The sequence below is a fragment of the Asterias amurensis genome, chromosome 2, assembly GCF_032118995.1.
Source record: "Asterias amurensis chromosome 2, ASM3211899v1".
In the NCBI taxonomy this organism is placed as follows: Eukaryota; Metazoa; Echinodermata; class Asteroidea; order Forcipulatida; family Asteriidae; genus Asterias; species Asterias amurensis.
In genome coordinates this window covers 14,921,307-14,932,628 of record NC_092649.1, presented here as the reverse complement: position 1 = coordinate 14,932,628, position 11,322 = coordinate 14,921,307, and positions in this window count along the sequence as shown.

Here is an 11,322-nt window from a genome sequence, read left to right as displayed (position 1 = left end):
GGGTTTCCAAATTTAAAAGTGGATCCCAGCTCAGTTTCAAAGAGCCAGACACTTCTGGCACAGCTTACCATGGTGTTGTTATTTTTAGCATGCTAATTTTTACCAACCCTTAAAAGCATGAGTAGTGTTCTGGGTTCGTTTACATGCACTACCACTACCTATCCTATTTGTTGATGTAGCCCTCCCACCAACCCCTTCCCCCTACTCTGTGACAGGTTGTAATACGTTACAGGTTAACATTTCAAATTCCCCCACCAACAAAAGTATTTAAGTTTCATTAACAATTTCTGAATTGTCATTTTGTACCGTCTACTGTACACTACTGCATACACATGTATACTACAAAGCTGAAGACCAAAGATGGCTCATAAGTGAGTACAATCACTGTAGCTTGCAAGCCCGAGGAAACCTCTAATCACGGAGACACAGATGCTAGCTACAGGAACTAGAAACACTGGTGTTCATACCTACTCTTCCATGAGAAGTGCTCTGGGTTATTTAATGTGCAGTACCTATCCTAATGCATGAGGACCCACCTCCTTCCTCCTACTCTGTGACAGGTTGTAAAGGGCTACAGGTTACCGTTAGCAGACGCATCTGACCTGACAGGTTATGATGTGATGAGTGCCTTAAAAAATGCAAAAGAAATAGCTGTTTGTCCACTAATGTAAAACCAGCAAAAGGGGTATGTACCCTTTGTGTTCATACCTATTCTTCCATGATTAGTGTTCTGGGTTTTTGTATGTGCAGTGACAAAACCCACATGATATTGCTTGAGTGAGAAATCACATCCACAATCTTGCCTTTATGGTCGGACCAACGCTGGACAGAAGAGTATTTCGCTAGAGGAGGATACCTGGATCCAACCATAGCTAAATGGAGGGGAAGGAGGCAACGCCAAAATATAGACGGTAGTTGGGCAATAGAAACCTCACTATCGCTGGGTCGGTCGGACCAGCGCCAGACAGAAGAGTATTTCACTAGAGGAAGATCCCAGGATCCAACCATAGCTAAATGGAAGGGAAGGACGCATTGCCAAAATAAAGAGGGTAGTGGGACAATGGAAACGCCACTATCGCTGGGTCGGTCGGACCAGCGCCAGACAGAAGAGTATTTCGCTAGAGGAAGATCCAGAATCCAACCATAGCTAAATGAAAGGGAAGGACGCAATGCCAAAATAAAGACGGTAGTGGGACAATGGAAATACCACTATCGCTGGGTCGGTCGGACCAGCGCCGGGCAGAAGAGTATTTCGCTAGAGGAGGATCCCAGGATCCAACCATAGCTAAATGGAAGGGAAGCACACAATGCCAAAGTAAAGAGGGTAGTGGGACAATGGAAACGCCACTGTTGCTGGGTCAGTCGGACCAGCGCCGGGCAGAAGAGTATTTCGCTAGAGGAGGATCCCAGGATCCAACCATAGCTAAATGGAAGAGAAGGACGCAATGCCAAAATAAAGAGGGTAGTGGGACAATGGAAACGCCACTGTCGCTGGGTCGGTCGGACCAGCGCCGGGCAGAAGAGTATTCCGCTAAAGGAGGATCCCAGGATCCAACCATAGCTGAATGGAAGGGAAGGACAAATATTCATAGATTTGCACTTAACTTACATTGTACAACATGTACAAAGAAGGTAATAGTCAACAACTTCCCATGGAATAATATTGTTTGAAATGCTGAATGCTTTTTGGAAAATGAGCAAAACAAATTAGTTTTGATCTTGTCAGTTGCTTGATCAAAAGTAGCATTTGTTTAAATGAATCACTTTTTTCTATTTCTACCTCAGTGCTTTAATCAAGTTATTTGCTTTATAATACAACTAGTTGATATATCCTATCCTGATCATAATACATGAGGACCCCCCTCTGAGACAGGTTGTAGATCGCCTGTAGCTGGCCATAGGTTAATATTAGCAGATGCCCCTGACATGACAGGTTGTGAAAGAAATAACTGTTATGTACCCTTTGCGTTCATACCTATTCTTCCTTGATTACGATAGTGTTCTGTAGTGACAAAACCCACATGATATTGTTTGAGTGAGAAATCACATCCACAATCTTTGCCTTTATGTTCTATAGTTGCGATAACGTATCCCTCCTTCCGATGGCCGAAGGGAGGAGGGTTAGGTTATCGCAACTTTTTGCTAAATTTGCACTTGTTTATTACACTATTTTTTCAGAGAAGAACTCAAGAGGCGCAAAGAGAATTGTGAAAAAGGGATAGCAATCTGACGTGGTAAGATAGTACAGAACAAAGAAAGAAGGAATTTCAGGAGCAAGGAGAGGCCCCTCGGCAGAACGGACTTTTCATGAACCATAGCTCAAAGTTTCATAGCCTTGGGGGAGACCATAGAAAATGCAACACACAGCACAGCACAGCACACTTCAAGGCACCTTCAGAGACTCTCGTAGCACGAGTTCTCGGGTAAACGAAGTAACCCACAGCACAATAATGCACAGTTGAGTTAAAAGAATATTATCCCTGGAAGAAGTAATCCAGTTAACATTCACAATGGAAGAAACTATGGTGACAGATGCTTTGGAAGAAATAATCCAGTTAGCAGCAAAGAACCATAGATAATTCAGCAAAGTGTTCTTCAAAATACCCTGGAAGAAGTAGCACAATTAACCGAGAGACATTAAGAAGTGATCAATCATGAAAAAGTAATCCAGTAATTGAGGAAATACCAAGAAATTCTGGAAAAGATAATCCGGCAAGTAGGTTCTCCTCATCAGGCAGCCCTGGAAGAAGTAACCCTGTTAGCAACAAAGTTTCAAGCGACTCTACTGAAAGGAACGGTAGAGAAGAGGATACACAGAGTAGTAGGACAGGAAAGGAACAACCAATTCCTGAACTGGAGTCTAAGTTAAAGTGTATGTACACAAACGCCGACAGCCTCATGAACAAAAGGGAGGAATTTCTAACCGTAATTGAATCCGACCACCCTAACATGATTGCAGTTACAGAGGTTCTACCTAAGTATAAAGGCAGAGACATTCAGAAGGCAAAACTGTCACTGGAAGGATACGATTGCTATTTTTTGGGGAGACGGCAGAGGGGTGTGTATCCACACTAGGAAATCTACACCATGACCTCAATGGTATGAAATTCAAGGACAGCATCTGGTGTGAGACCAGATTATCAGACGAAGATAAATCCTGTTAATTGGCTGTGTGTACAGAAGCCCGAGCTCATCTGAAGAGAATAATTCACAACTAATGAACCTCACCAGCCGGATCGTTCGCACCGCAAGTAAAATCATAGGTGGCCAACTTCCATCACTTGATAAACTGTATCTCTCTCGAGTTGAAAAACTAGCCCTCTCTATAGTAGATTTCCAGTTTCACCCGGCACATGACCTCTTTCAGCCCATGCGGTCAAAGAATCGTTTCCGTTCAATTAAATCTGGATCAAATTGTACTTTGCAGAGTTTTTATCCAACAGCTGTTCATGTTCTAAATGACAGGTTTTAATCATGAGCGTCTATTTCTGATTTTAATTCAATCGTACTGTTTTTATCTTTCGTATTTGGCATGTTTATTGTTATACTTTTCATAGATGTTTATATTATAGATTCGATGTATTTTTGTATGAATGGTAAATTTTTAGTGTAATTTTTACTTAACGTTTTTTTAGACACGCAAAACCAAAACGCATTTGTTTTTATTTTAAAACATTATTCTATTCTATTCTATTCTCATCAATGCCAACCTGTACCAAGAAGTTCAAACACCTGTTGATAATGGGTCCCTTCAATTTTCCTGAGGTGGACTTGGATTCATGGACCACGTCTGTGGGCGCTTCCCACCAAAGAAACAAACTGCTGGACTGTCTACAAGACAATGTATTGTTTCAAGAAGTAATATTCAATACCAGGTATAGAGAAGGACAGCAGCCCAGTCTTTTGGATTTGGTAATAGTGAATGAAGAGCACAGCTTGTTGACGACATTACAGAGTAAAAGCACACTTGGAAAAAGTGACCACATTGTATCTGAATTGCCAAAGATCTAAAACTGATGACCAGCCAACCAGGTTTTTATATACAAAAGGAGAAGCCCTACAGAGATTATGAAGCCTACATTAAGTTAAGAAATGAGGCAACAAAAGGCTTAAGATCAGCCAATATACACACAAGAAGTCAGAGAGAAACCCAAAGGATTCTGGAACTACGTCAGGTCAAAAACAAAGGTAAAGAGCGGCATGAGTGATCTCATTAAAGAAGATGGAAGTTAGACGCAAAGTGATCAAGAGAAGGCTGAAGTTCTGAATGAGTTCTTTGCGAGTGTGTTTACAAGAGAAGATGTCACAACTATCCCAGAACCAGATGTGAAATATGACGGTGATCCACTTGAGGTACAGTCATTACAACTGAGGAAGTCCTGAAGAAGTTGAAAAAGTTGAACCCCTCCAAATCACCTGGACCAGATGGGCTACATCCAAGGGTTTTAAAAGAAGCAGCAGAAGTCTTAGCTGAACCATTAGCTGTGTTCTTCAACAAGACAATTCAAGAAAGTTGTGTACCCGATGGATGGGAGGTAGCAAAAGTGACGTCCATTTACAAGAAAGGAAAGGCTACATCACCAGGTAATTACAGACCAGTTAGCTTGACATCTGTGATCAGCAAGATTATGGAATCAATACTTCAAGACCACACCTTGAGCTTCTTGGATGAGAAGAAGATTCTGAGCGACCATCAGCATGGCTTTCGTTCAGGTAGATCTTGTGAGACCCAGCTCATCGGTGTCCTGGATTTATGGACAATGCTTGAGGAAGAAGGTGGTGTTTGACGTTGCCTATTTTGACTTCAGCAAAGAGTTTGATTCAGTTCCACATCAACGACTTATCAAGAAAGTGAAGGCACATGGTATTCAGGGCAAGTTACTGGGATGGATAGAAAGCTTTTTGAAAGAGAGAAGACAGTGTGTGGTGGTGAATGGGAAGAAGTCGTTTTGGGCAAATGTGTTGAGTGGTATCCCGCAAGGCAGTGTGTTGGGCCCGATCCTCTTTGTCATCTATATAAATGACCTACCAGACAACTTGAACGGACATGCAGAAATGTTTGCAGATGACACCAAAGTATACACCCATTTTAAATCACAGGATGACAGGGAAACACTGCAACATGACCTAGACAGCTTATGTGACTAGGCAGAGAAATGGCAGTTAAAGTTCAATGTTGGTAAATGCAGTGTGAGGCATTATGGGAACCAAGGCGGTACCAGTCTATACAGTATGCGAGATGGAACAATGAGGGCAGATGTGAAAGTAAGTAATGAAGAGATCTTGGTGTCATGTTTGACCCATCACTGAAGTTCACCAAACATGTCGGGGTGGTTGCCGACAAAGCAAACAGAATAGTGGGTCTAATAAGGAGGACATTTGCGCATATGGATGAAGATATGTTTTGTTTACTACACAAAACACTAGTTAGATCCCACCTGTAATATGCAAATTGCGTGTGGAATCCATTTTCTCAGTCAAGACATCACTATAAGCTGGAGAAAGTGCAGAGAAGGGCAACAAAAATGGTCCCAAGTATAAAGGATCTCCCATACAAGAACCGGCTGGAGAGACTTGACCTGCCCACATTGGCCTACAGACGCCTCAGAGGTGACATGATCTAGGTGTTCAAGAAAACAAAAGGACTCATTGACATGGACAGAGATAGCCTCTTTTTGATGAAGGAAGGAACCATAAACCTGAGTGGCCATAGCAAGAAAATTCAGAAGCAACATGTCCACTTGAACATCATCAGAAAGAACAGCTTTATAAACAGAGTAGTTGACCACTGGAACATGCTCCCTAAGACGGCTCTCTAAGACGACAGTAGAAGCAGCATCGATCAATGCCTTCACAAAGGTGAAATTGATGCTTTTTTTCACAAGAAAGTACGACATGAGGGACTATTAAGCAGACAAAATATCTAGGTTTGACACAGCCCCCCACCAACCCCCTTCCCCCTACTCTGTGACAGGTTTTAACGGGCTACAGGTTACCATTAGCAGATGCACCTGACCTGACAGGTTACGATGTGTTGGTATGCCTCAATCAATGCATTATGAAATAGCTTTATGCAAACTACAGTAAATCCCATAAAAAAGGGAATGTACCATGTTGTGTTTGTAAAAGAGATTGTAAATATCATAGGCTAGCTTTAAAAAAGTCTTGGCTATGGGACGGTTTGTTTTTTGTTGCATGGTCATCATAGTAACACTTTTATAAAGAAATGGTGCATATAAGAAGGTATTAATGAACAACTTCCCATGGAATAATATTACTCGAAATGCTGAATAATTTTGGAAAATGAGTAAAAACAATAAGTTTTGATGAGTGAGTTAGTTGCTTGATAAATAATTTAAAAAAAACAGCAAAAATTTGTTTTTCACACTACTTTATTTTTTTTCCCCTTTCATGAAACTAAATTAATGACAATTCTAATTGAATACATCCTGCAGTATGTATTCTATCAGAATACTGTGTTGTTTCTACATGTGGAAAACTTTTCAAATTTCAATCTCTATGGTGTTATGATATCCAGTACATATATCGAGTTGAGTCCCCCCCCCCCCCCCCCCACAAAAGAAAAACAAATAGAGAGTTAGTATTTAAATTTTAATACAAATTTCTAAATTGTCATTTTTTGGTTTGCCTACTGCATTGTATGTATACTACAAAGCTGAAGACAAAACCCCAACATCATTATTGGTAAAATGAGTGACTTATGGCCTAACTAATGCAAAATAAAACAGCTGTTTGTCCACTATAAATACAGAACCAAGGATGACTCTTCAGTGAATATAATCAATGTAGCTTGCAAGCTTGAGGAAACATCGACATGGATGCTTGCTATGAGAACCGTAATAACTGGTATCCATCACTATTCTTCAATGAGAAGTGTTCTGGACAAATCCACCATTTTGTTTTAAAAGTGTAATATATGATGACATGCAACAAAAACAAAAAGGACACGACTTGCCAAAAGAAGGACACTCACACTCCTTACCCCCCCCCCCCCCTGCCAACTCCTTACCCCCCCCCCACCCCCCCAACGCCAAAAAGAAGAACACAAACTTTAATGTATGGTTCAAATGCAAAGCCAGGGTTAAACGACTCTGCTTACAAATTTAAACCAGCAAGCTATGTACTTCCACTTCCACTAAGCAGGGTTTCTGAAGTTCAACTCTGCTTTAAGGTTTAATCCAGGGTTATCAGCAAACTATGGTACAACTGCCCCAAGCTTTAAATGACAGATATATACTAGGAATGATTCTGGTGTCTAATTCTGCTTACAAATACAAACCAGGGTGGGCAAACTATTCAAAATTTTTAAAAGACACTAATAGTTAGCCTCTAGGCGGTAGTAGAATAAAAAGCAAGACAGTTCTCTAAGAACAAACTCTACCTGGCAAGTAGATACACACATGGTGTTATCGCAAACCAAATATATGGATCCCAACTGTTTGAAAGAGCCAGACACCTCCAACATGGCTTACCATGGTGCGATTATTTTCAGCATTATGATATTACCAACCCAACAATTTTGTTTCTTCATGTTACAGTGTACTTCCACTAATATTTACAAATTTGCACATGTCTTATAATAAGTGGTGTAAAAGATATGGCAATGGTCAACAACGTCCCGTTGAAAAGTTTTGCTTGAATTGCTTTATAGGTTTTGAAAAATTAGTTTTGATCTTGTGAGTTGCTTGATCAACAATAACATTGTAATTAATAACTTTAATTTAGTTATTTGCCTTATAAAAAAACAGTTTTCATAGACATGAATATGACAAACTACCAATATTGTCAATGTGCTCTGAGTTTGTAATATTATGTTGAAGTGTACAAATTTTCATAAACAAATGAACTCCTCCAAGTTCCTTTTTTTCATGACAATTCTTTCTTTGCTTTTTTTTCTATAAATTTCTATGAACAGTATTTTAATTACTTGGATTGTGCACTACCGTTTCATTGAGAAAATTTGTTCCATTGTTCCAATTCTCCAAATACCTAACTTTAGTTGTAGTTATGTCAGGGACATATTTTGTAAATGATTTGTTGATGATCTTGGTAAATAACTCTTTGCCAGGCAAGAAACAGAGTAACTGGGTGGTGTCTCTGTTTTAGATGGCAGCATGCGTTCCTCTCGGTACACAAAATGTTCAGGTTGGCACTGATATGTATACTTACTAGTTCATGTTTTTAGGTTTTTGTTTTGTTTTTTGGGGGGAAAATACAACAAATTTAATGACAGATAACTTTCCGTATGGCGCCACCACTTTCTCACTCATTTTACCAAAAAGGGATATCTCATTGAGGTAAATTAGGTACTTTATTATTTCATATCGAATGAAAAAGTGGTTAGCCATACAGAAACTTTTCCTAAATGACTTCACTCTTCGGCGAAAACATCATAATGATCGACAACTGCTTGGGTGTGAATCAAATCAACAACCTTTATATTCTATGTTCTATAGTTGCGACAATGTTACCCTCCTCTCGACGAGGGAGGAGGGTTAGGTTATCACAACTATGTTCCAGGGCTGTCTTCCTGCCTAGACCACCAAGTGAAGTAGCTGGAGGCAGTTTGAATTACATAATGTTTTAGCGGGATGTAACAGTAATAATATTAAAACAAAAGATAGTGAGTTTTTTTCATAAAAAAAAAATAAATAAAATGTTTCAGAACACCAAAAAGAACAACATTATTAATACTATACATCTTCAAAAACTTCTTCAATAATAAGAATGTGTCAACATCAATTTTCCAAAAGGATACATTATGATGGGAGGTTGGTGTCATATCCTCATTCTGCTGTCACTGAAGCAAAGTCTTGATGAAACCATAATGACAACTGCAACCATGACAACTGTCATTGGTCATAATGTGTGTATCACGGCAGCAAGATGAGTTGAAGTTCCTAACCGTTTCTGACTGCCACTTAATATCCCTTTTAATAGAAAAATTATATCCAAAAATACTCAGAATGATTGAAAGATTATGTGTAAAGGATGGAACTTTTAAAAAAAAGTGATCAAAGTTGCAAAAAGTAAACATTGTTTTGCTCTACGGTGGCCATCATGATGATGGTCATTGTGACTCCATGTGTAAACGCTATCTGTTTTAGTGTGTTGTTGATGTACGAGAGCGAGTGCGCGTGAGTTCCGATCTTACAACGAAAATGTCCGCTTTGGTTTTCTCTTGAAACTTTCAGTAGTTGTGTTTTTGCCATCAATTTTCTCTGACATGAGTATTTTTGTTAAAACTCTACTACAAACCAAACCCTTAGAAAGTGGCAGTCATGTTGAAATGGTTTTTGCAGGGCAGTGACGTAGTCCATCTTGAAGGATCCCGGCCATTTTGTCACGGATTTCTGCACATATCGTATTACACATCAGCGTCCGGTTGCTGGTTGGTTTCCAAGACCGAATCTGCATATAAATTTAAATGGCTTTTGTGTTTTTGGGTGGACCCTGGATTGGAATTGTATGCCCATGTCCGAATAAGCGTCTACGGCTTTTTGCCGCGGCTGTATCACGTCGGTATCGTGCGTTGAAGAAGTATGGGACGGTCCTTTCATGCAAAAGTCGTAGCTTTGCTGCTCTTTAGGTTGCGGTAGTGTAAAACTAATCCATAATCAACTTTAGTTTTTTTTAAATTTGGTTAAGATGATTGATAGGTTGGACGTTTGACCCAGCTAGAACCAGGGCCTCTAATTTCATAGAGCTGCTAAGCACCAAAATTTGCTTATAGCATGACATTTTGCATTAAATAAAAAAGCGGTTTCCAACCACTTCCATTATTTGCTCATTGCTTGATACTGATATATTATTCAGCTCTTGTTTGCTTATCTTGAAAGTCATGTTGAACTTTGGTTGGTAGGCATATAAGCCTACAAAGAAGGCTTTCTTATTAAAAATAAAAGAAGAAAACAATTATATAGTGTTTGCATTTCATTTTCTAACAATTCCTTAGTTAATTCTCCTTTGTTGTTTGCTTTCCAATCATTTATAAAATTGAGGACAGCATGCAGTGCCAATGGTTCACACAGTGTTTCGTCATGCTTTGCTTTATGATGTTCCGAGTGTAGCGCCCCCGGCGCCCGCCCCCAGCTACCTTAACGGGCCTTTAAATCGGGATATCAGACTTAGAGTTTTCGCAAAGAATGTCTTACTCTTAGTTTTATCATTAATATCGTATAGTTGAGCTACTTTTAACCTTAGGCCTAGATTAGTCTGTTTTGGTTTTGTTTTCTTTGTTTCTTTGTGTGTGTGTTTTTTTTCTTATTCTATTGTTCTCTCCCTCTGTTTCCTTTTTTTAGTTACTTTTTTTGGGCCCTACTTATTCATTATTTTTACCTGCTTGTATTTCGCTATTGAACATAGAGTAAGGACAGGCAGTGCATCTAACTAAAAAAATTGTTACACAGGAACTTTGGATATAATATTAATTATTATGAACAGTGGTACGTGGGGATGGGCAGACCCCCCCCCCCAATTTCCCAGGGAGCCCCCCCCCCCCAACCCCCGTTACGACACTGTGTGTGCCGACAGCAATACGTAAAATCAACTCTATAGAAATATTTCGTAAATTTATTTGTAATTTTTTTGTAAACGACAACAGGTGTTTTTTTAAACTCTATGAATCCTTCTTAGACTTAAGATATAAACAAAAGGTATTATAGATGATAACTTATTATCACTGTGTGAAATAAAAACAGTTCGGAAAAAAAAAATACTAAAAACAGTTCGGAAAAAAAACTTAAATTTCAGAACAATAAACACACAGATTTATTAAAAAGAAACAATATAGAGTGAATATCAAGTCTACACAAATTAATGTTTAAGAAAACTGGCTCTTTGCTAAAGTAATTTGTGGAAGTCATTCTCAAGTTCAACGAGTAGGGGAATACCCCCCTCCCCCCCCCCCTGTAAGGATAGGTAATGGTGTCAACGAGAGTCAATTTGTTGGTATAGTATTACCTGTCCAAACCTCAATAGGACAAACTGAGTTGCCGACGACAAGATAGTTATGACGCCTTTTTAATTTGCCACTTCAATGCTCAGCCCGATTGCTACTCCGCAACCAATGGATTGACAAAACAAAAATAAGTTCTTTCAAAATGAAGCTCATAATAATAGTTTCAAAGAAACTGAAATTCAACTAACTCAGGTATGACAGACAAAATAAAAGTGTAGATTCCTTTCCGACAATTTATATAAGGAATCAGGGGCGGTAATCTGTCTTGCAAGATGGGGTGGGGGACATTTACGGCGTGGGGTCCGGGGCCCGCTTTAGGGGCCCGGGAATTTGTTAGGCCG